Here is a 26,206-nt window from a genome sequence, read left to right as displayed (position 1 = left end):
GCTATAGAGCAAACTGGAAAAAGAAAACCTCATTCTCCTGTCTCAGCCCCCCTTAGGTGGTAATCTCAGCCCTCAGAGATATTGATAGACAATTTTAATAGGGGATGTCTAAAGACAGTTTTTCCATTCCAAGTAAGTAAGCTAAAACATGATTAAGGATGATGTTTTCAGGGTACCATGAGAAGTGTAATTGAATCAGAGATGCCTGTATTACCTAGTGCAAAGGAAATATGTGAACTGAAATTATACTTGACTATAGAAAAGAGAGGCAGTAGTTTCTGAAACACAGACCATATTGTATCACTTCTTTGACTCAGCATGGCAAGCATCCTCCACTTAAAACCCACCTAGATTTATAGACACTTTGTTTATCCAACAGTAAATCATTGTGAAATGGATTATGCAAGTTATTGGGGCTTCAATAGAGAACACAGAAAATATAATGTCCAAATTATGTTTGTAACATTCTGAAATCCAGTGGAAAGGCATATGAATTTGTAGAGAAAAGTGCCATAAAGAAGCCAGAACAAGGATAGATAGATATAGATTAGATATAGATGATGTAGATGATATAGATGATATAGATATATATGATATACAGAGATAGATATATGCCAAAGACGTACTAATTGCAAGCTAATCCATGTTTCCCTTACTTTCTGCCTGCTCCCATATTTTCCATGTGGATATATGAGTATATGAGTTTTTGAATCACATAGTATCTGTTTCTTAAAGCACAGAGACCATGTCTTATTTAATGGCAATACTACCAGAGCTCAACCAAGGTTAAATAATGATAAATAATAACAATATATTCAGAAACATTTATCTACCACACAAATACTTGTCAAGCAAAATGAGTGTGTATTTTATTACACAGGCTAGTAAAAATGGCATTTATGAAGCATTACACATTATATCATAGAGATTAGAAGCCAAAAGGACTTTATAAATCACACCATCTTGCTCCACTCATAAGTTGTAGCTTAGGGAATTTCACGGTATTGCTCAATTGCCCTACAGGGGTGCTAGAAGGAGCCCAACTCACAAGTCACTCTCAACTTACAGGCCTCCAAGGACAAGGCATTCAAAAAGGTCCGTTTAATAGTGTTTGAAGGTGATAAAGCAAGAAAGACTGATTGTTTTTTTTCAGAGATAATATCTTTTTTCTTTGTAGGATGTGGGACAAGGACACTGTCAAAATATCAAGTTTTCCCCACTGACAGTTTTTGTCTAGAGATACCTGTGTGCTCGAGAAGCTAAAATCCAGTCTCTTTTGTATCCCCAGAGTCAGCTTGCTTTTCCAGGAGCTCAAGGATCTTGCTAGGAACAGAGGAACAAAAATAGATGTTTAAGGACAGAAGTCCCCAGCAGAGCATCTTCACATAAGCAGAATGAGCAGACAGGTAACACGATATAAAGAGAAAAGCTAGAGTGATGGTCAGGCACATGGCTGACATGATACTGACATGACTGATGGAGTTATTTGTTCTAGCATCAGTCTCCTATAACGACACCAAAGATGGCTGTGCCACTCGCCTACTGAAAGCTGTCAGTTGACTTCACTATCTCTGCGGAATGGGTCCTCAGGTATGTGGTGGCGATGCTGATTGTTGATTGGTCAGACTCTAGAATCACCTAGGAGATTGCTGGCAATGCCTGTAAAGCATCCTCGTGATTAGGTTAACTGATGTGGGAAGCTCCATCTTCACAGCCGAGGACACCACCCTCTGGGATTCATGCACTGCTGACTGAAAAGGAGAAAGTCATCTGAGCACAAGAACTCATCATTCGTTGCTTCCAGCCTTCCAGCCTTCTCCTCTTGCCGCTGGGCCTCCCCTGCCTGTCACCTTGCCTCCTCCCCAGTCCTTAAGCCAGAATCAATCTTACCTCCCTTAACCTACCCCTTGTCCAGTATTTGGTCACAGTCCTGAAAGAGTAAGTAAAATAAAATGTAGGATCACAATCATAGGCTCTGGTTTCAGGAAACACTGCATGTGGCTATATCATCGAAAGACTCTACATTCGTTTACCTTGTTATTGTTTTCTCATTATAACACTCAGTTACTGTGTTATTGTATTGTTATTTTAACTCCTGCTAATCTGCATGACTTTCCTCTAATCTACCTTCTTTCCCATTAGACAGAAACCAGGAGATTTTCCTGTAGCTAATTTCCTGCAACAACAAGAGAAAGAGAAAGAGAAGTAGCTTATGACTAAATGTGAAGATGTGGCTTCTCCCTCTCCCTGGATCCAATCACTTATTGAATTAACACCAAGGATCTCTTTCCAGATGGGAGGACAATCCTAGTAACAAAATAAAATATGTCAGTGCCACTCATTCTATTTGATGAGACTCCACTTTATTGTCTCTGCAAATTGCAGAGCTGTGACATTAAATACTAAATGTAAATGTGTGTGTATCTTGAGTGTGAAATCTAGAAATTTAAATCTGAACATCATTTATTGGGCTCAATATTAGCATCTTCTTTTCCTTTCCAAGAGGAGGAAAAATGCACAGTACAATGTATATAATGCTCATTGCCCCCACTGTATTCATCCTGACCTCTTCCTTTGAGAATGATGTATCTCATCAAGAATGAATCTTTCATTAATATATCTTTCCATAATTAAGACAGGTTGATAGGTCAAAGAAAGATGTAGTGTCGATATGTAGATGTGAATGATGCAAATATTATAGAACACAGGGGTGTTGCCCAGTAGTATAGTTCTGGACTAGCATGTACCAATGAACTAGGTTCAAAATACAATGCTGTCAACATCAACAATAAACTCATGAAGATATGTGCTTTACCCACAGTAGGTGGTCAAGGCCAGATGGGTTTTGTAGTTGCTACTGCTCTTTGGTTTTGTGATAAGGCAGACAGAAGACCGTGAATAAGGATCAGCTCACAAGTAAGAAATGGATTCTCAGAGTCTAAGCAAGGGTTGAATCCCAAGAAAGTGAGAGACGTGTGAAGCCTGACACTCCCCTGAAATCATTGATCCCTGTGAACAACTCCAGGCATCACTGCCATGTCTAACTCCGCTCTTCTGATTACTGGCTTCATTCTGCTTTCTTATTCAACAGGGGCATTTTTATACACTACAAGAAACATAATGGCTGAAAGCCCTAGCTTAGAGACAAAATTAGAGCTATCAGATATATATTTTATTACTACATATTTGTGTGTGTGTTTTATAGATATGAATCTCAAGGACTGATCATGTGGGCTTTGAATACCACATTGATATTCTGTGTAAATGAGATACTCTATCCAATCAAGTCCAAAGTACACTTGTCACAGGTTGGTATTCTCTGGGTTTGTCCTGACCTATATTCATGCAGCAGAGCAGCTTCTCTAGTACAGACACCTACCTCTCCCACACCATCTATGAAGTCTATCTATGAGCAGCAGAGCAGTTTTGGGATTTCAGGGCCTCACTGTTTTACTTTCTCAAAGCCTTGGTAAGTTCATGATCTGTAAACTTGGAGTGATGAGCAACTGACAAATAGAGCCAGAGTTTTTGAGGAGCTAGTGAACACGTAGGCACATATAAACTCTTGAAAGAAAACCTAAAGTAAAATATCTCTAGATATTGTAATAGGAGTTTGTGTTAGAAGACTATAAATAAGCAATTTTCCTGGGAAAGTGAGAGAGCATGATATACACAATATGGACACTTTACTGCCAAGATAAAAAAATATACAAGAAGTATGTATATACATGTGTTTCTATGCCAATAATGCCTCAATAAAGTAGACATGGTATTTTGTTTTATTGTATTTTGATTTTGTTATGTTTTGTTTTATTTGATCATTAAATAAAGTAATAACAGCCAGACAGAGAGCCTTTATAATAGAGGAAAGAAAATGTTTAGGTTTATGAAAAACTGTACAAAACACCATAGCTATAATTTCAAATCTATTTTCATTAAAAATCTAAAAATATTCCAAGTGAAGCCAGAGCCTAATTAGCATTTCCTAAACAAGCTCCGAAGACTTCACATAAAATTCATGGAGTCGTGGGTTTTGCTTTATTCAGCTGAGACCTAGTATACATCCAAAGCCCGTCTTTCATCTTGACCTAGCATCGAAACAGTGTACAAAGCACTTACTGCTCTAGCAGAGGACTGGAACTTGGTTCCTAGGATCTGTTTCTGGTGGCTCCCAATGGCCAGTAACTCTAGCTCCAGTAGACGTGAATCCCTCTTCTGACCTCCATGGGCACCCACATGTACATATATGCGCGTAAGAACACACACATGCACGCACACACGCACACTTACAAATAAAATAAATATTTTAAAATTAAATAATTTTATTCTATTGCCTATCTATGAAGATTTAGTAAGTTTAAATGGTTGTTTCTCTGAGAATCCTAGCTTATTTTGGTAGGATTGTTTCATACCAACATGACACACATTAAAGTCATCTGAGAGGAGGGAACCGCAATTATCAAAATGTCTCCACAAGATCAGGTTGTAGGCAAACCTATACGGCATTATCTTAATTAGTGACTGATAAAGAGGGCACTGACCTTTGTAGGTGGTGCCATCCCTGGGCTTGTGGTTCTGGATTCTTTAAGAAAGCAGGCTGAGAAAGTCATAAATAGCAAGCCAATAAGTAGTAACCCTCTATTGCTTCTGTATCAGTTCCTGCCTCCAGATTCCCAGTTTAATTTACTCTCTTAGCGTCCCTCGATGGACTATGATTCAGGAACTTACTTTTCTCTCCAAATTGCTTTTGGTCATTATGTTGCAACACAACAATACTAACCCTAAGACAGCTAGAGTGTGTAAGACCCTGGGTTCAGTCTCCATACCAAAGAAATAAAACAACCACCAAATAAATAGAATTAAAAAAAAATTTAACTTATCCTAATTTTAGCCCGGTATTAATTTCAACTAACCAGATTGAATCCAGCAGTGTCTGAGAAGAATAATTTTAATTAGTTGTTCCAAGGAAAGGGAGTATGGCTGTGCAGAGATTTCTACATGACTCACTTAAGTCATTGTCTCATCGCACAGCAGCCTGGGACACAGGAATAATTGTCCCGCGCTCGGAGCAACAATTTAAAAAATTATTCACGGTAGGTGAAGAGAATGCTGCCTTAAAGGGCATAGATGTCTCAAAGAGAGAACAGATTTGGACTTAGGTAAAGAAAGACTTCACTGGAAAGGATTTGTGCTATTAAAAGTTGGAGAAGGCCGATATCACTAAATACCATACCTGGGGCAGCTCATTAGACAGAAAGGACGTTCTTTTCCTTTGTTTTGAATTTTTTTATTATCATTAAAAAGCATTTTAATATAGATTTTAAGGGAGAGGATTAAAGAAGAGAGGTGCTCAGAAGAAAGTGGGAGCTCTGGCATCATGAGCAGCAGAGTTACCTTTTGCAGGAAGAAAAGACATGGCTATGCAAACCCCCAGGCAAGGAAAGCTAGTAAGGGAATGAGGGTCAGATAAGGCAGGATGAAACAATTGGTCAAAGAGTGTTTTGCCCAGAGATCAGTCACCCTTTACTTAGGAGGGCTCTCCCAGGAGGAAACGTATGTTGGCTCAGACTGAGGGAGACCAAAGTTCATGGATTCGGTAAGGAGAAAGTTTAACTAAAGCATAATCGAGTCTGATTAATGGACTATGTTCTCCAGGTGATGGTTCAGAACAGAGCAATTTAGCTGAATCATGTGAGACAAAGAATAGGGACTTTTGGGGGCTTTGGTTTCTCAGAAGTAAACAACAGAAGTGTCCTTGAACCTGCCCTGTGGAGAAGGGTAGTTCCTGCTTCTCAAAACACAAAAAGGCAAACCATTCCTGGTCTTTAGGTTCACAAGGCTGTGGGAGGATCACCATGGTTAGGGTACACAGTTATCAATCAGTATTACTCCATCCTATAAGATATAGGAAGAAACAGAAAAACCTGGAAAAGCTTGTCCAATGAAAGTCTAAGATTCCCCTGAGGTTCCGCCCCTCAGTGTTCACACACTGCATAATTCCCTCCCCTTGGATGTAATCAGGAGAAGGAATATGCCAGGATACTATATGCATGGTTGATGTGACTTTATATGGGTGTCATTTTATATGGGTAAAATAACCACTTTGGTTTAAAGGAAATAAAAGGAGTATATTCTAAGACAAACATGATTGATCCTGGCTCAAAATTAAGGCTTTGAGTTTTTATGAGTGGCATGTTTCATCACAGCAAATGTTATATGACTTTCTCTAGTCTCCAAAGATCATTGTTTCTACAAAGTACAAGTAAAGTCACTAGCTAGGGGAACTTAGTATGGCAGGCAAATCATTTCTGTGCGATTTTGATGATGTCTTTATATAGTTAGGACAGATCTCTTCTGTGTGATTCAGATGTTACCACATCTTAGCTTCAGGGTTGGTGGAGGCTTAGGTTTTGCAAGGTTCTGCAATATATTCCAATAGTTTTACCTAAGAGTCAGGCAAACATTAGGTCATATATAATAAAGGCTGAAAGCAAGTGGCTAGTAAAAGGTTCCAAGCATGAACTAAGGTAGATAGTTCAAGAGGGAAGAGGTTGCAGAACCCACATACATAAACATCTGAGTTCAGATCTCCAGTATGAGTGTAAGAAGCTGAGGACGATGGGACACACTTGCCATCATAGTGCTGAGAAGGCAGAGCCTAGAGGATCTCTAAAGGCTTTCTTATCAGTACATCTTGCCAAATTCATGAGCTTCTGGTTCCATAAAAGAAAGTATCTCGAAAAATAAGGTGGAGAAATGATTTTCCAGAAGACAATGTTGATCTCTGACTTCTTCCTACACATACATAGGCATCCTACTTCTCAAGCTACATAGGAAGAGGCAAATATCTGTACAATAATTTTCTCTCTGCTATTCACGTGCTAATGAGTTAAGAAGCAACATTTTGTTTTTATGAAAGAAAAGACTTACAGCCCTCATCACTTCTAATTGTCTTTTCATTTTTTTTCATAAATACGCTGATAGTTTGAATAAGAATGGCTCTGTCTAATGAACTGCCTCAGGCTTCCAGCTACTATGCCAGCATTATGCCTACCCGCCTGCTACCATGCTTCTTGCCATGATGGCTCCCTAAAACTTTGCTTTGGTCTCAGTGTCTTGTCTCAACAATACAACAGTAACTAAGACAAGTATTGATCAGTCTGATAGGCAGCTAGAAACTTGGGACATTTTATTCGCCAAAGCTCTTTAGACTTAGAGAGAGGAAGAGGTAACTCAAGTTGATTTAGACTCTTGACCACATTTTTTTCTTTGGGAAAACATTGTTTTCTAATCACCGAGGCAAAACAGTGTTCAAGCAGTGGAAGACAGAAGTGGATTCTTTAGGGATGTTAGTTCAGTTTGCAAAGGAAAAGGACTTTGAAGACATGCTCAATCCTGGTGGTAATCAGTTAGCAATTTTCCAGCAGAAGACAGGGGATCTTTTTGCCAGTCATATTTTAATATAAATCTGCACACTAAGCTGATTACTAGCCATCTGCCTGTCTGCAGCAGGAGAAGCACAGTAGAGCCGTTCATCCATCGTTGGGGAAGACACAAATGTAACCAGAAGGTCCAACGTCGAAGGAACTTCATGCTTCACAAGGCAGTAAATTTGGTGGGATATGCTTGGTGTCACTAAACCTCAAGTGCATGACATTCAGACAGAATTTTATTACATTGCTTCTCCAGTCTTGAAACAAGTGAAGAATGGTTTAAAAGTTCTTGACTGTGGGGTTACCAAAAATAGGACACAAGGGAACTAGCTGCGATACAACTTTCTGAGCAGATGTTCTTCAAAGCCTTCTTGGGGATAGAAACAGGACTCAGTGGGTTAAGCCTTTGCTATGTGCCGCAGACCTTCTGGGTCCCTGTGTCTGTGTGGAACGGGTCTCTCGATGTGGGTGGGCAAAGGGTGGATGAGCGACAAACAGACACACACACAGGAGAGTTCGAGTGGAATCTGAGTGTAATTTTACAACTCGAGCATCAGACATTTTATGCAGAGGACAATAAGGAAGTTGGGTGACATATTCGCAAGGTACAATTGAGGTAACCGGAATCTTACATAAAACAGAGGAATGCAAACACAAAAGGTCTAATGGGAACCACCCAGGATAGAATACATTGATAACAGCTGGGATCAACAAGGGCTCCACCTAAGATTCACTAATCTTAGAAGCCAGGGTCAAGGGCTTCGCGTCCTTGCCATAGTTCCTATTTTAGTCTCTTGTATAGTCCACCTTCCCCTTAGGCCATTGTAAATACGTGTGTATGGGTGTAACTCTGCTATAGTATCTATTCTGGTTTCTCCTTTGGTCTGAAACTTCCTTCTTCCTTGGTGATGGTAAATTCCTGTGTAAGGGAGTGACTTAGCTTTTACAATCTTACTGAATTCCAAGACCAAGGTCTTGCTAAGGATGAACAAGGACTGTTGGAACACTGGTGGAAGGCTTAAGCCATGTCAGAATTCAATTTTAAAAAGCACTTATAATAGGACAATGCTGAAAGAGAGCACGTGGATCCATACACTAGACTAACGCGGGAATGGAACTCGGGAATGAAAAATTACTGTATGGGTAGGGAACGCTAGACTCCAGGAGGAGAGCTTCCTTGAAACTCTTTTGCCTCATGAGTGACTTTTAAGCCTTTCGGCTTGTCCAGTTGACTCGACCGGAGAGCGTAGCAGCTATGAACAGATAAACTGGAGTTAGAATCCACAGCACCCAGATAGAACCTGAGCAGTTGACACAGCCTGCCTGTAATTCCAGCACAGGAGAAGGCAGGAACAGGTGACTCCTAGAGAAAGATGGCTGGCTAAGTAAGTCAAATCAATGAGCGCTGCTTTCAAATGATAGACCTTGCCATGGTGACATGAGATTGAAAGAGACCCTAGACATCAACTTTGGGTATACACACACACACACACACACACACACACACACACACACACACACACACACACATACACACGATATGAAAGCCAGTGCTTACAAATCTTGCTATTCTGCAATAGTGTTGTTTACTTTAATACTTAGTTCTGGATCTTGTCTTTGTTTTATGTTTATTTTTCTTTCTTTCAGATTTCAGTAGAGTTTTTAATTCCATTCCAAGTGTAAATAAAAAGATCTTAAAGCACTCAAAGATTTTTCTCTTGAAACCATTTTACTAAATAAGATGCTGAAAGATTCTCGAATTCCCGGCCCATGTACCAAATGAAAGACCCTCGAGGGAAGACCCTCACTCAGACACTCAAGTCCCGGGACAGCCGCGTACCCAAGAAGACACTGAGACCATACATAAAATGTAGAAGGTAAGATTTAATAAAGCAGCGACATGAAAGCACACAGACCAGAGCTCTGGGGTTGAAATAAAGCAGCAACATGAAAGCACACAGAGCTCTGGGGTCGAAACTCATACACCTTAGCACAGGGTAGAGGAGTCTCGACGACGACTCAAATTTTTCACAAGCTTTTAAAGGAAAAAACCACAAACTGGGAGGGGGAATGGGGAGGGAATAGGGGAAGTTTAACAACCACAAGTTTACTCAACCAAAGAGTCATATCAATACATCTGGCCTGTTGAAACATTCTGTGGTTGTTCCAGAAAATGTTTTTTCTCAAGTATGTTTTCCAGATGGGAGGGGGTGGGCTCCGAGGTGAAAGTTCATGTTCTCACAAGAGGCCAGTAATTTTTCATTCTTCATTCCCCACTTCTTCTTGTAAGTAATTCTAATCTTAGAATTTCAGAAATCTATATCTCTATGTGGAGAATACTGCATTTACTCTATCTTTAACATGGGAACAGAAACAGAATAAGGCAGATTAGTAAACAGAACTAGGCAGGGACCCTTCTAGTGAGGCTTGAGGGTCTCAGCATGACGCAGGTGTACGTAGATCAGATCTCTGGCTGGAACTGGTGAGTTGTCCTTGGGGTACCCAGCTCGTTCACTGTAGCCAGTTGTGACCAGACTTTTTTCTGCACCACCTGTAAGCCTTTTAACTTAGTATACAGATCATTATTATAACAACATAGGTTTAAACACATCATTTAAGACAGTGATGGGCACAGGAGCCCCATAAAGGATCTCAAAAAGAGTAAAACTGAATCAAGAGGGAGTATTCTCAGTTTTAAATAGGGCAAGGGGAAGGGGCACCAAGTAAGTCTGTGCCAGTCTCTAGGATTAATTTTGTCAAGGTCTGTTTAGAGTTTTATTTATTCTTTTTTATCTTTCCTGAGCTCTGAGGTCTGTACACACAATGGAATTTTCATTTGACCTCTAAATACTTGGCCACACCCTGACTTACCTGGGCAACAAAGGCAGGACCATTATCTGACACTATTGCTTTTGGCACTCCGAACCTTGGAAAATTTTCTTTATCAATCTTCTTGATGACTATCTGAGCAGTCTCATTTTTACAAGGAAAAGCTTTTATCTATCTTGAGAACGTTCACAAAAACCAGAAGGTATTTATACACATATTTTTTTTCAGTGAAGTTTATTTTTCAGTAGATGTCAGGTCTGTCTTCTCATGAGAGGACTAGTTTTCTTTCTTCAGTTTCTACTATTTTATACAGGGTTTCTTTTACCAGTCTTAATTTGTCTATAACTTGATAGTCTTTAGACTGTCAGGATCATTGCTCTTTAGGATGCCTGGGCGGTTAGATTTGCCATCTGATTTCTTTTAGCCACAGCATCTTAGGTCTTTCTCTGCAGATGTCAACAGCTCTCTTGGTCTGTATATATAGAGCTTGTATTAAAGCCACAAGTTTAGCTTTCTGGGCTGAGGTCCCTTTAAGGAGGCTGCTGGCCTAGATCACTTGCTTTCTGTCCACCACTGCACTGCTGTCCCCGCCTTCCGCTTACCCTCAACCTCTAGGCTACTGCCATCCGTGTACCAGCTCAAACTCTCAGGCCAAGGCTGATCTGATCCTTCAGATCATTTCGCGTATGAGTTCCTTCTGCCAGAATGTCAGCACAATGATGAGTAGGTGAAGTCTCAGGCAGTAGTGAGATCGAGGATAGCAGGGGGAGCGAAGGTCACTCGTTCAGTCAAAGCTCTGACAATGTGTCCATCGGTCAGGGGAACAGTTGGATAATGCTTTTAAGAGCGTTAGTCAGCCATCGGTCATGGGGGCTGAACCACACTTTCTAGGACATGTGCCAAGTTTTGTCTCAGAGTCAATTTATCTGCGTCCTTGACCAGAAGCCACTATGTGCAGACAAGCAGGCCATCTTACAGCCACCAGGTCTAATTTCTTACAAGTATGCCACAGGTCTTTTTCAGGGTCCCAATCTCTGAGTAAGAACTTCTTTGGCAATACCTTTGTTCTCAGTCACATCTAGGAGTCCCAAAGTTGGGGACAACATTAGGGCAGTCTCAAGAGCATCTAAGGCCGTCTAAGATTGTTCCCTTTTTTTTTTTTCTTTATACGAAGGGCTGTTTATCTCTTTAACTCAGCAAAACCTGGAATCCACAATCTGCAAAAGCCCGCAGTGCCCAGGAACTTTTTAGCTTGTTTTGCACTGGTCGGTGGAGGAGTATGAAACACAGTCTCTTTTTTCTAGCTGCTTTAACAGGTAGGCCACCGGACTCGTTTAAGGACTCAGCTTCTGTATTAGCACCCCTTTTGTTATCTCTTTACTTTTAGCCACGAACAGGTGAAGGGTTTGGTCATGAGGGGGGCTCCTCTTCTTTTTGTTGGGGCAGTCTCTCACCCAGTGCTCATTTTCTTTACAGTATACACGTTGATCTTTAGCCAAAAGCTTTTTTTTTTGTTGCCAGGTACTATCTAAGTTTTCTAATTTTCCTGACTTTTGTGACCAGCATTTTATTTCTCTTATCTCTTTGTCTCACAGCACAGCTCTGATTCTGACTTTGGTCTCTGTCTTTGTCAGCCTCATGTTTCCTTAACTCTTCTTCTTGTCTGACTCTTATTTACTGGTTCTTCCTCTAAATATTTCTCATTCAGAGTATCTCTCTCATTTTAGACCTCTCTAATCTCCTTCATCTCTATTTTTACTTCTCTTCACTGTTAACCTATCTATTTGCCACTGTCATCTATCTCTCCTGAGTCTGCTGAAGATTTGCTTTTAGCTCACTTTTTTGCAGACCTCTATCCTTCCTTTGTTTCTCCTCCTCTGCACTTTTTTATCTACTTACACTAACTTTCTTACCAACTTAACCTGTCCTTCTCTTTGCTTTTGTATCTTCCTGTTACCTTGGTCAGATTGTTGGGACACTTTCTAGTCCCACAGAGACGAGACCCCCATCAGAGCCTGGCAGTTAGACTCACAGGTGCTCCTTACCTTGGACAGAAGCCCCAAGTGGGCAGATGCCTCCCTCACTGGAACTTGGAACAGACTCACTGCCAGCAACTCAGGGTGGTGCCACCTTCTGAGAAGAGGGAACTTTAGAGCAGAGACGGGAGTGTAGCTCTCACAGCTGGCTGCAACCAGCACTTATCTTAAAGTGAAAGCAGTTTTTCTGTTAACAAGAGGATGCAAGGGACAGGGGAATGAGAAGCTGCCTGGGAACCTGCAGCGTTCTTGGCCGGCTACTCGAACAGCCTCCTCTTCTTTTTTTTTTTCAGCAGCCACAACATCCAGGGCCACTGACTTCTCAGGGACCACTCCTCTTTTGCTCCGGATTTCCGAGCTCATTTTTCTCTAGGCTCCAGGTCCATGGGCGGGACCACTGTGACCCGCTGGCTGCTCTCTGGAGTTGGAGTGGGAGGCTGGGCAGCTGTTGATCTGAAAGGAAGTGGTCAGCATAGGGATCTGACAGGATTTTTAGGCTTATTTCAGAAGGCATAACTTAAAAACAGTCGTCAGTCATCAGTCCAAGTCCGAACACAAAGAGACACAAAAGACACACACTACCAAGCGACAGAACCAGAGTCAGAGAAAGGGGAGTGGACACAGATTGTCCCATTTCTAGAAAAACAGTAGTCACAACAAGAGCGGACACGAGACTAAGACAAAAAAGAAACCAGAAGAATCAGATGGCCTTTCTAAGGCCGGCCAATTGAGACCCTCTGCACGAGGTGGGACTCGAACCCACGATCCCGTGACCAGACGCGAGGTGGGACTCGAACCCACGATCTCGCAACAAAACACGAGGTGGGACTCGAACCCACGATCCCGTGACCAGACGCGAGGTGGGACTCGAACCCACGATCTCGCAACAAAACACGAGGTGGGACTCGAACCCACGATCTCGCAACTGGGCACGAGGTGGGACTCTAACCCACGATCTCGCAACCCCAAATGGTCTCTTGGCCTACAAAGGGGTCCACCAGGCGTCCCTGATCCTCCCCTGATCCTCCTGGGACGTCTCCCAGGGCGAACGGACGGTGGACACCTGGACACGTCTATCCTTATCCACCCCGCACTCCCTCTCGGAGCGCGGTCTCACTGAGCGTCCGCAAAACTGAAACTGCGATCGCACCAGACTTAGAAACAGAACACAGACATCAGAACACAGACATCAGACCAAAACAGAACAAAGAATCTTACCTCTAAGTGGGTCTAGGACCTCTGGGTGGTCGCGCTGTTTCCCGGCCAATGCACCAAATGAAAGATTCTCGAATTCCCGGCCCATGTACCAAATGAAAGACCCTCGAGGGAAGACCCTCACTCAGACACTCAAGTCCCGGGACAGCCGCGTACCCAAGAAGACACTGAGACCATACATAAAATGTAGAAGGTAAGATTTAATAAAGCAGCGACATGAAAGCACACAGACCAGAGCTCTGGGGTTGAAATAAAGCAGCAACATGAAAGCACACAGAGCTCTGGGGTCGAAACTCATACACCTTAGCACAGGGTAGAGGAGTCTCGACGACGACTCAAATTTTTCACAAGCTTTTAAAGGAAAAAACCACAAACTGGGAGGGGGAATGGGGAGGGAATAGGGGAAGTTTAACAACCACAAGTTTACTCAACCAAAGAGTCATATCAATACATCTGGCCTGTTGAAACATTCTGTGGTTGTTCCAGAAAATGTTTTTTCTCAAGTATGTTTTCCAGATGGGAGGGGGTGGGCTCCGAGGTGAAAGTTCATGTTCTCACAAGAGGCCAGTAATTTTTCATTCTTCAATGCTAACTTTTATTTAAGACAAAAGATGTCCTTTGTTTTGAGGCAATAATGAAACAAGTGAATTTGCTGGGTGCTGAGAATTTCTGTTCTGTGGTGAGAAGAGAATAAGCCTCATGCTAAAGCTGGATTTAAATGGATTTGAATGGCTTGGCTATCAGGACAAAGTAGATGTAATTGCTCTTATAGCTGTAATTTTGAACAATTTGAGGGTATAAAAATAAAATTATAAAATTTGAAGGAAATATTTTCTCATGAAGACTAAGTAAGAAAAATTCTTTCCTATTTCTATTTCATTTGCTAGTAGGGCTGCCTTTCCACTGTGGCCCTAGGAGAAACTTCTTTAATGGAATTGCAGGTACTGATATTAGCTTTCCTGTCTAATTAAAACATATATGTCCATTTTATATGCCAAATAAAGATAGATGTTTGGGTATAGATGAGCACTTCTAGTAAATTCCTTGGCTTTTAGACTTTAATTTAAATAACAACTGCTGATAGTTAATTCTTGCTCGGTCGCTTATAGATGGGAAAATCCCTCCCATTGGAAGCCATATCACTGAAATGTTGGTTCATAATTTATCAGAGAACTCTAGAAATTCAAAGGAGAGTTTCTAACTGAAAAGTGAGAAATTTGGGCACCTAGACTTACGGTGCCTGAACTAACAGAGAATTCTGTGAGCAAACTCTGTGAGCCTTTCTGTTTTCGATATAGAAGCTGTCAGTTCATAACAGTAAATTCCTTCAGGGCATCACCTGAGAATGCTCATACTGCTCACCGTCTGTACTTAGGATGAACAGCAACAGAGTACAACGTGATCAGAAAAGGAGAATCTAGCGCTCCTCGTAATTCACGAGAATTTTATCACTTTCATTATCGAGTATTTGTACGTATGCATGACATAATGTATGATGTTCTAGAAACAGAGACCTCAATCCAGGCATTCCTCTTCAGTAATTTCTTGCTTTAAAAAATGAGATCTATGTGGAGGCAGGCATAGTAATTCTCTGGGATGGATGGCAAGGCCCTGACGACCTATAATGCCCACGTTTATTGACTTTGCAGGATCCTTTAGTTAATATACAATCTCAGAATATTGCATGGCCGAGTTTCAGATTAAACCCTCCTTTCTTTTCTCTGCTTGGTGTCTTTTTTATTAAAACAGTTCTTCAATTTCTACTCACATGTGTTCCATTGTCCTCACTACTGTAAGCTGACGTACCCAGCTCATTTTTCAACTGTTCCATTAATTTGGTGTTTACTTCTAATCCAGAATCCTAATGAATATGCTAATGACCATCATATGCTAATGACCATCATATCTAACAGCAACTGCTGAGGCTCCCTTCAAGCTGCTTCTTTCTTGCAACTGGACCAACTCGCATTTATCGCCTCAGATTTTGGTTTGTCAGCTGCATCGCTGGATTCCCAAATGCTCCCCCTCAAGCCCGCTAAGCTCACTTTGGGAAATCAGTCCAATTCCTAAGCTAGTTTACCCATTATCCTAGCAAACTTCAGCCACAGAGCCACTTCCTGGTTGCTTATGAATGGGATACTGTTGGCAAAGAGAAAACACTGCAGATAAAATACCATTCTTCTTCTTTTTTAAAAAAATTGGGCAGTGTTTTATTTTCCTTTACAATTTCATAAATACTTCTTGATGACTGTACATGGAGTAAGGCTGCTTGGTAGTTCAGAAAGGTCCCAGCAATGGTGTAGCTGTCCAGCAGCCATGGATGAACTGGGTACCTGAAAGGACAAAGGTTTCTGATCAAGGCTCAAAGTTAAACATTCAGCACTGTATTTATATAGGGAGAGCCCACAGACCCATCCTTTGTTTCAGCTGGATTATGATGCAAAGCAAGCTCAGCAGGCAGTCTGCTGCTGTGGGAAATTGCAGGTGCAGCAAGGAGGAAGACTCCACCTATGTCAGTGGAAGATCAACTGTGGCAAACACTTAAGGTCTATTTAGCCTGCTCAAATCTAGGGGAAGGGCACACACCATGGTGTTTTTCCTGTGTGTGTAGTCTTCGGTATTGAGTGGAATAATTGTAAGACATCCCTGTCAAACCAGCAAGACCACATTTATGCACCCATTATTCCCATGACTGTTGGTAACTTGGGCACACTTTCTCCAAATAACCTTGCCTCCTTGTGTCACAAGGCCCAACTCGCTCACATTCACTTCAATAACTGTACCTTTGGTGATCACACCCAGGGTTGTATATAATGGGGATGATGGATTCTTTTTCACACCGAGACTAGGCAGGCAAAAGGTAGCTTTCAGCTCAGAGTGTGTGACATGGGCTTTTTTGAAACGTAGACCCATAGGCCTAATGAACCTTTCATATTTAGGTGGTTTTTTTTGTTTTTTGTTTTTTGTTTTTTTTTGTAAAGCCATCACCAACAAAGCAGACTTTAGTAACCATCCTCTCCCAGGCTGCCTTTCTTCTTCCTGTTCAAATAACTTTCAGTACTTCTGTTTCTCCTTGGGCATGAACTTTGGGTAGAGGGACCTCCCATTTTCCCACCTTTTCTTTCCGTTTCTGCGTAATCATGTTGGAAAGTCCTTTTGCTCTCAACTGCCCCTCACTGTCCAGCAGATAGGCAGGGACTGCTCCTTGTGGAGTCCTCTCATCACCCTTCTGCTTGGTGTTTCTTTTTTCATGCATCTTAATAGTCTTTTCATTTGTATTTTCTCAGCATGGCACTGTTTACTGTAGAGTTTTGCCTTTGAGCCACTTTTTTTTTTTTTTTTTTTTTTTTTTTTTTTGGCTTCTTTGAACATTCATGGGCCTCCCGACCTTTCTTTCTCTTTTTCTCATGGTAGTCCAAGATATCCATATTTCTTGCCGTGCAACTCAATATATTCATTTTGTAGCATGATGACAGCCGAAGCAGTTGTCACCGACCTCCTGGGTTCAAAAAAATCCTTAATTTCTGGATGTCACTAATCCGCGAGCCTTCTTCATTCAGGCTGGAACGGGAAAGGGTCAAAATATAATTGTTCTTAATTCTTTTTTAAAATAAAATGTCTTAACTCTTTCTCTCTACAAAGACATTTTAGATAGTTATCTCTCCTACAATAAATTCACGTTTACTTATGATCTGTGGTTCTACAAAATGGTTGTATGCTATGTGGGATTCTTGTCTTTAAAAAAATTACCAAAATTGATTCACAAAATGTGTTAAAACATAGACCTGACCTCTCCACTTTATTTTACTATTTTTACGCATTCTTGTTATTTTCCTAAAAGCTATTTTGACAAATTATTTCATACTCTAAAATCACTTTAAAAACTTGTTTTTTCCAATTGACTTAATGAGCACAAACCACTTACTTAAAAAAAAAAACATCACACTTACGAAACAACCTTGATTCTACTTATAAAATTGCCTTCTTTCAACTTTTATGCTAGCCATCAAGATGATGAGTTGTTTTTAAAACTCCATTTCTTTTTTTTCAGCAGTAAGTTGGTTTTCTAATCTTGTAGCAAAAATATTTCAGATAATTAAATTAAAGAAAGTCTTTTCTTTGCAGGTTTTAGTTGATAGTTAGTTGCTCCCATGATAGATAGTTATGGGATGTGTTGAAACAAGCTGCTTGCTTGGCAGCTGTGTAGTGAAACAGTGACAGAGAAAGAAATGGATCCCACAATACCCTTTGAGGATGCAGTGAATCTATTTTGGACCAGAATTAGTGCAACTCTCCAACTCAGTAAAGAAGTTACTTTGTGGCAGCACGTAGTAGCCGCACCCACAAGTACTCAAAGTGCAGAGAATAAGAAACTTTTTTTTTTTTTTTTTTTTTTTTTTTGGTTTTTTGAGACAGGGTTTCTCTGTATAGCCTTGGCTGTCCTGGAACTCACTTTGTAGACCAGGCTGGCCTCGAACTCAGAGATCCACCTGCCTCTGCCTCCCGAGTGCTGGGATTAAAGGCGTGCGCCACCACGCCCGGCTTAGAGTAAAAAGCCACAAATGGGATGGACATCTTTATCCCAGGATTCAGACACCATCTTGGAAAAGGGATCTGAAAGATTGTAGAAGTCAGAGGTCCGGGACAACCAAAGAAAAACAATGCTTTCTGGACCCAGCAGGACTGTTGTGTTTACAAACCAATAAGCACCAATGGCTGCCTACTCAAGACCTGCAGAGGGTCAAGCCAGTCAGCCTTCCAGCATGGATCCTGAAGTGATCCATGAATCTTCTGGATGAGGGAGAGTCAGTTTACTTAATGGTCTGACCTTTGGTTGGATAACCACTCTCCAGTGGATGACACCACACTGTAAGTGTATGGGAAACAAATTGAAAAGAGTAAGTTATTGAGTTAAAAAACAGGGGATGGGGAGCACAAAATTGGGGAGAGTAGGGAGGTAGGAAGTGGTAGTGGGTGGTCTGAGGTGTGGGGATGACTCTAAGAGGAGTTAACAGCAGGATCTGGCCTGAAGATAATCAAAATACAAGTATGAATTTCTAAATATTAAAAAAAATGCTATCTGCAGGCAAGTCTCCAATAACTTAAAATGTTACCTCAGCCCTGTCTCTCAAAGTTTTCACTATGTCACAACAGTATTGTGTGGCATGAATCATGCTTTCAGCCCATGAACCTATGGGGGGCACTAGTCTAAAATATAAAAGGAATGATATATAAACTATGTTATACAGACTTTGATCTATAGATTATGATAAAGCAATTTACCATGCCTCAAAGGGAGCATAAGAGATGGAAGAAAGTTTTTATTTAATCACCTTTTTTGGTTCTTGGCCTGCTGGAATCAAGACAAAGCCACATGTCTTCAGATAAAATCAGTTCTCCATGTTCCCCAAAATCTCTTTCTTTGTCTCAGATTAGTCAAGAAAAATGTCTGTCAATCAGCCTCTCTGAATATCCATTTGGATCTAAATTCATACCAATTGTGTTTTGCTACTTTTATAAGATGTGTTGTCTGGGGCTGGAAAGATGGCTCAGCAGTTAAGAGCACTGACTGCTCTTCCAGAAGTCAATTCCCAGCAACCACATGGTGGATCACAACCATCTGTAATGGGATCCCATGCCCTCTTCTGGTGTGTCTGAAGACAGCTACAGTATACTCATAGACTTAAAATGAATAAAATTAGTCTTTACAAAAAGAAATTTTAAAAAAGATTTGTGTTGTCCCACCTACAGCTACAGATGGAATCAATCACCTTGGCTAATTTGTTACAAACCATGTCATTATTAAGGATTCTAATAATCCACCCAAAATGTACCATTTTACTATTTTTTATTTTCTTTCTAGATCAAAAAACCAACAATAAGAGATTTTAATGTGTTGATCCTTTCTAATGGCCACGGAACCAACACAGATTCTCCATTTGTTATTGTGATGGCTTTTCATGATTTCAGGGCACACAAACACGGACTGTTCCTGCATTGCTGTGCAACTCGAGGATGACCTGTAATGATCATCTGAAGTTTTACAACACCTGTAGCTCTAAGGGCCTGTGGTTCTCCACTAGAGGTTTGTTTTCATCCTGAAGAGAAGTAAAAGAATTATTCATACACTGACGTTTGAGTATGTTGGCCCTATGTGGTTTCAATTCTAATCCTGTGCAAAATAGCCACCATGTTCCCCTCTCCTGCAGGAAGCTTAATCTAAATGCTGTGCAGCTTCTCATTTTCTTCCTTCCTGTACCAAACTCAAGTGGCCCGCACTTTGAGGAACAAAGTTGCATATTGTTCTCACATGATTGCTGATGTGTGCATCACCCAGGAAACCAGAGATGCAATTTTAAAAGGCGCTCCCTGGGCTTTTAACCATCAGCTCTGAGCTCCAGCACTGCCTCCCAGCACTGAATTGTCCCCACAGATCTGGGTGCACACACTACATCCAGCCATAACTGTGGCAAGACTGGAGGAGCTAGGGCCAACTTGAGGGGGTGAAGGAGCTCAGTGGAAGCCAATGGGATCTCGTTCTCAGATTCGCAGATTTGTCGACATTAAACTTGCCACTCAAAGTACGAACACAGATTGTCTCCTGTTTGTTCAGAGTCCCACAGTGGCCTGAAAGAGTAAATGACTGCCAAAGGGACAGAGTGACTAGAACAGAACACGAAGTCCCCATCCTACTGCAGTTTTTATTCCTAGGAATGCTATTTGGAACCCCAAATACATTTTCTCCTACACTCAGTGTTAAGAATCATGGACAGACCAGCCCACAGAAACCTATTTAGCCAGAGAACAGCTCAACTGGAGTGCTTCTCCAAACACAACAGCAATTCTTCATTTTCCGACAGATTGTTTACTCAAGAAGCAAACAACAGAGTCAAGCAGAACACTGTGGGGACTTAAAAAGGTCTACAGAAAAATTTCACTAACTTTCTTTTTAGTTTTATTACCAGTTTTAAACCCAGATTTTAAAACAAAATTAAAATATGACTTGTAATTCTAGCACCTCAGATAGCACTATCATATTAAATAATATTATAATAAACATACCTAGATTTAATCTATGCAAGGATGTACATCTATCAGTGTGTGTAATATTACCTTGAGAAAATATATCTTTAAACAGTGTTTGAAATCCCTACTTATTGTCACTTAACATATTAATCAAAATCATGGGAGGAATGTATAGACCTGCATTAAATTGTAATTGCTCATTATATAAGGAAAATATAACTTGATTTTGATTTTGAGCATTGCTGTGGTCAGAATGTGGCCAGAACTCTTTCCCACCTCCACCCCCATGTTCATATATTGAAATCTTTTTCTTTTTCTTTTTTTTTTTTTTTTTGGTTTTGGTTTTTCAAGACAGGGCTTTTCTGTATAGCCCTTGCTATCCCGAAACTCACTTTGTAGACCAACCTGGCCTTGAACTCAGAAATCCACCTGCCTCTGCCTCCCTAGTGCTGGGATTAAAGGTGTCCTAAAGAGATTGTATCAAGAAGTGAAGACAGGATCAGGCTGCTGGTTAAGAACTTGTACATGCCAGAGGATCCAAGTTCAGGTCCCCAGGACATAGGTAAATAGCGTATGGATATGACGCAGCATCCGTATTCAGAGTGCTCTGGAGGCAGGAACAGGGGATTCTACTGCATTTCCCAGCTTTGTCCATTCCCAAGCTAGTTAGCCAGACTGGCCCAACTGACAAGCCCTTGTTCAAGTGAGAGACTGCCTCAAAATATACAGGGAAGGGGTGTCTCACTGCTAGTCTCTGGACTAGTCACATATGAACTTATGTGTGCCTATACATATACAACAGTGCATACATACCACATACATATAAAGGTGAAGACTGGGAATAAGGAGATGGTTCAGCTTTCTGAATAAGCACAGAGGCCTGAGTGAGCTTGGGCCCCTAGAATCCACACAAGAAAACAGGCATAGGACCCCGTGGATGGCTCAGAAGGTAAGAACCTTATCTGTGTAAACACGAGGATCAGAGTTCAAATCCTCATCATAGAACTTGCTTTGTGCACTTCGGTTAAATCAGAAACTCAGAACTGGTTAAAGTACAAAGAAAAGTATCTGCGCTTAACCATAAACGGAGACATCTCTATCATACCCCCTCTCCCCATAGCCCAGGGACCATCGCAGAAGGAGTAGAGAGATTGGAAGGGCCAGAAGAGGGAGGAACCTTTAAGCCAGTATGATTTTGAAGTTCTTGTTTTCCTTTTAAATGTGACTAAGCTGGTGTCACCTATGGTTATTTGTGTTTGAATCCGAACTTTTCCATTCTGTAGATCTCTTTGTTCTGTTAGCCTGGATGAGGGTAGCGGGACCCTCTGCTATGCCATTTCCCTCAGCCTTGAGCAGGCTGAATCAGACCTGTTTCTGAGACAGTTGGCTAGCCCACCTAGGGTGGAGTCTTCCCACCTAGGTAAAGTCTATTGTGTGCCACATCTTCAGCTTCCTGCAAGAAGCTACCTGCTGAGCAGCTGAGCTTGCTTTCCTGAGGAGATCTTGACAAAGCAACAAGATCCTGTCAAAGTGGGGGATGGGTCTCCCCCCCCCCTTTAAATTCAAGACCCTACAATTGAAGATCTAGCCTTGATCAGAGAACTTTGTCTTGGCTCGTTATTTCTCTCACCATCCTTCCCATCTATTCCCAGCTTTCCTTTCAGAAACCCAGGAACTCATGGGCACTGGTGGCCACACTTTGCTACCATTTTCTAGAAGGCAAGGATCAGGGAGACAAAAAGAAAGAAAGAAAGAAAGAAAGAAAGAAAGAAAGAAAGAAAGAAAGAAAGAAAGAAAGAAAGAAAGAAAGAAAGATGAGAGAGAAAGAGAGAGAAGAAAGAGAGGGAGGGAGGGAGGGAGGGAGGGAGAGAGGGAAGGAAGGAAGGAAGGAAGAAAGAAAGAAAGAAAGAAAGAAAGAAAGGAAGGAAGGAAGGAAGGAAGGAAGGAAGGAAGGAAGGGAGAAAGAAAGAGTAAATAATAAAGCACTTAGTTGTGAGCTGTGTTTCTTCTGCAATTACTTTTGTAGAGTAGCATCAGGGCAGCACGGAGGCAGGATTTCCAGACTTTACTGAAACATGGCCTTTGCAAGCATTGCCTCTTTCCCCCTAAGACACAATCATCAAGGTTTTGCAGAAATACTGAGCTGTTTTCCAAATACCATTCATTTCCTTGCCAGGGACCAAGCCCATAGCTGCACTCCCAACAACAGGCAACTGCTCAAGTTTCCAGGCAGCTGTTTATTTTATTTTATTTTATTTTATTTTTTTATTTTATTTTTATCGGCCCTTCAGCCACTTCGTGTGTCTCACAGATCCTTTTCTTTTCTTTTCTTTTCTTTTCTTTTCTTTTCTTTTCTTTTCTTTTCTTTTCTTTTCTTCTCTTTTCTTTCTTTTCTTAAGATTTTATTTATTATTAGATGTAAGTACACTATAGCTGTCTTCAGACTCACCAGAAGAAGGTGTCAGATCTCATCACTGGTGGTTGTGAACCACCATGTGGTTGCTGGGAATTGAACTCAGGATCCTTGGAAGAGCAGTCAGTGCTCTTAACTACTGAACCATCTCTACAAGCTTGACAAGATGTTGAGAGGTCTGTTCCCAGAGTTTGGAGTTCGCCCTAGTATCTCATTCTTCCTGATATTCCCCCATCCCGTTGAAACCACAGGACTACATCTGTCCTCAAAGAAGCAAGAAAAATGGAGTTTTTCTGCCCGGTGCTAAGTATTCAGCTCACTGGACATGAGCCAGCTTTGTCTTAGTTATCCTTCAACATATCCTTCTAGAAATTGCTCACTGCTAGGCAGTGGTGGCACATGACTTTAATCCCAGCACTTGGGAGGCAGAGGCAGGCAGAGTTCTGAGTTGGAGTCTAGCCTGGTCTACAGAATGAGTTCTAGGACAGCCATGGCTACAGAGAGAAACCTTGTCTTTAAAAACTAAAAACAAACAAAACAAAACAAAAACAAAAATCAAAGGAAAAAAAAACAACAAAAAACCCTGTTTATTGATACTCACATGTAAATGAGAGATAAATACTTTTGTTTCTTTTGCTGGTTTTCCAAGAATATTTTTATTGATTAAGTTATTTATGTACTTCACGTCCTTATTTCAGATTCCTTTCCCTCCTCTCCGCCTAGTCTCTCCCTTGCACCCTCCCTGTCCACCCCGTCTCTGATTCTCCTCAGAAAACAGGAGGTCTCCCATGGATATCAACAAGCTTTGGCATATCAACTTGCATTAAGACTAGGAGATAAATACTTTAAATTATTTTCTTAGCATGCTGAAATTTTTGTTAAACTAACTTAAAAGCATAGATCATAATTTTAACTTTAAAAATGAAAACCCAATACATTTCAATAAAACATTATTTTAAGACAAGATCTTGCTGTATAGCCCAAGCTGAGTTCAAATTCTCAATCCTCCTGCCTCAGCCTTTGTAGTGTGTCTTCATAGCAAGCTTCAATTTTGATTGGTTTAATTTAATTTGGGTACTATGTATTTTCTACCTAATAAATGGTTCTGTTCCCTCAATGAATTAAGTTAATTAATAATTAGGTTCTGTTAATGGCAGGCCACATTTCTCTATGTGTAATTATAATACTCTTCTTTGTGTAATAAAATCAAGAGAAGCAAGCAGATAAAACACTGTGAGTTGTGTGCTGCTTGCAAGAAAATGTATATATTACTGTAGCAAACAAGGGTTTGGCAAGGGACAGGTTATTTCCTCCATGGCTAGTGACGATTGATTTTGTCCTTCAGTTTCAGTTTTGCTGGAGACGCTCAGTCCTTATCTGGTGGAAGGACTGAGTTCATAGACAATCCTGTCTTTAAACCTCAGCTACTACTATTTTAACATGAAATTGGCATCTTTTTATAGTAAATGTTAACTGAGCTGGGATTCTGCCTTCCCAGCCAGCAAGAGTTCCAGATCAAGGGACCCTCTACCTTCTATGTCAGGAGAGTTTCCTTTGTTCTTCAGTCTTTCCATGGTGTTGTTGTTGTGAAGTTTCAGTTTTGGAGAAGCAGGTAGGAAGTAAAAAAAAAAAAAAAAAAAAGAAAAGAAAAGAAAAGAAAAGATCTGATGTGATGACTTAAACAAGGGTAAAAAAGCCGTGTACAGCAAAAAAAAAAAAAAAACACAAAACAACAACAAAAAACCATTTCAGTGTGTGTGACTCGGGTTAGGGTCAGCGACCTTTCTTGAGGAATCTGATACCTAGGCTGAAGTGTGAAAGATGAAGAACGAGTGTCTACTGTAGAAAGGGCATGCAGATTTGGTCATATGAGTGGAATGTGATACGTAAATGGGGTCAATGATCAAGAGACATCAAAGCAGGTGGGTTGCCATCTCAAAAATCTTATATATTTTGTAAAGGACAAAGGAGACCAGGGAAGAATTTTAAACAGGAAATGACTCAGTCGGCTCTATCTTTTCTGAAATCATGCAAAGTAGAGTTATGGCCTCTACGCCGAGTTCTCTGCTTCCAGTAATTCTTATTATGAGTTAATATGTGCACCAGAAGCCTGTTTTTAAATATGTGTTTCACTGGGGTCTGTTTTTCCGAACCTGGCCTGCTCTATCTTGGAAACGTTTGGCTTATTCCCAGCACATTTTCCTGTTTCCTAGCTGCTATTGAGACACTTTTACCTTTTATTGAAGATAGACTTTTTCCTTCACAATATCTATTTTGATTAAAGTTTCCCCTTCCAGCCCCCACCGTACCTCCCCTCCCATCAGGCTTCTACAGAATGATAATAAATATAATAAAATAAAATGTATTAACATACAATACAAACTAACACATTGGAAATAGGCAAAATAACCAAACAGAAGGAAAAGAGCCAAGAGAAGGCACAAGAAGCAGAGACCCACTTGTTTGAACACTCAGCAATCTCATAAAAACATGATGCTGGAAGCCATAATATATACACACAGGACCTGTAGGGTCAAAAAGAGAGAAGAAAATAAATACAAATAGGGTAAAAAAAAATAAGACAAAAAAAAAAAAAAAAACTAACTAAAAAGAAGTTCCCTGACCTGACCCTGTGAGATAAAGAGTCTTCAAAAGTGAGTTCATTTTCTTTTGGCCCTCTACTGCTGGGCATGTAGCCTACATTTAAGAATAGTTTGCTTTCCCAGTGAGACTCCTTTGGAGGAAGCTCAATTTTGATTTGCAAGTGGTTACCAATTGGAATTTGCTTCTGGTTTAGGGATGGGGACATGTGTCCACTTCTCCTTTCAGTTCTAAGATTCCAACTGGTAAAGATCCTGTGTAGGTCATGTGCATGCTTCCTCAGTCTGTGTAAGCTCACATGTGTCGATCATGTTGATAAAGAGAGGTCTTTGTTTTCAGTATGTCCTCTATCCCCTCTGACTTTCTACCTCCTCTTCTGAGAGTTTCTCATAGCCCTCGATGAGGGATTTGATGGAGACATCTCATTTAGGCTGAATGTTCCAAGACCTCTCACTCTCTACATAATGTCTGGCTGTGGGTCTCTGTATTTGTCCCCATCTGCTGCAGGAGGAAGCTTCTCTGATGAAGGCAGAGCAAGGCATTGCTCTGAGTATAGCAGAAGGTCATGAAGAACCATTTTAATGCTACACGTTTTTTTAACAGTAATATTTGGTTTTACCCTATGTCCCTGCGCTAGCTAATCTCAGGTTCTT

At 40.9% G+C, this 26,206-nt stretch overlaps 1 long non-coding RNA gene and 1 pseudogene across 1 annotated transcript; one reads left to right on the top strand and one right to left on the bottom strand.

Moving 5' to 3' along the window:
• Positions 1-1,328: 1,328 nt before the first annotated feature.
• Gm29414 lies at positions 1,329-2,344 on the top strand. The gene is made up of 3 exons (XR_865298.3): positions 1,329-1,406; positions 1,496-1,938; positions 2,143-2,344. It is a non-coding gene; the product is annotated as a predicted gene 29414 (long non-coding RNA).
• A 13,818-nt stretch (positions 2,345-16,162) lies between these two features.
• Gm9443 lies at positions 16,163-16,981 on the bottom strand (annotated as a pseudogene).
• Positions 16,982-26,206: the final 9,225 nt, after the last annotated feature.

The sequence above is a fragment of the Mus musculus genome, chromosome 1 (genome assembly GCF_000001635.26).
Source record: "Mus musculus strain C57BL/6J chromosome 1, GRCm38.p6 C57BL/6J".
In the NCBI taxonomy this organism is placed as follows: domain Eukaryota; kingdom Metazoa; phylum Chordata; class Mammalia; order Rodentia; family Muridae; genus Mus; species Mus musculus.
The sequence above is the reverse complement of the archived record's forward strand: the minus strand, read 5'-3'. Positions and strand labels throughout refer to the sequence as shown.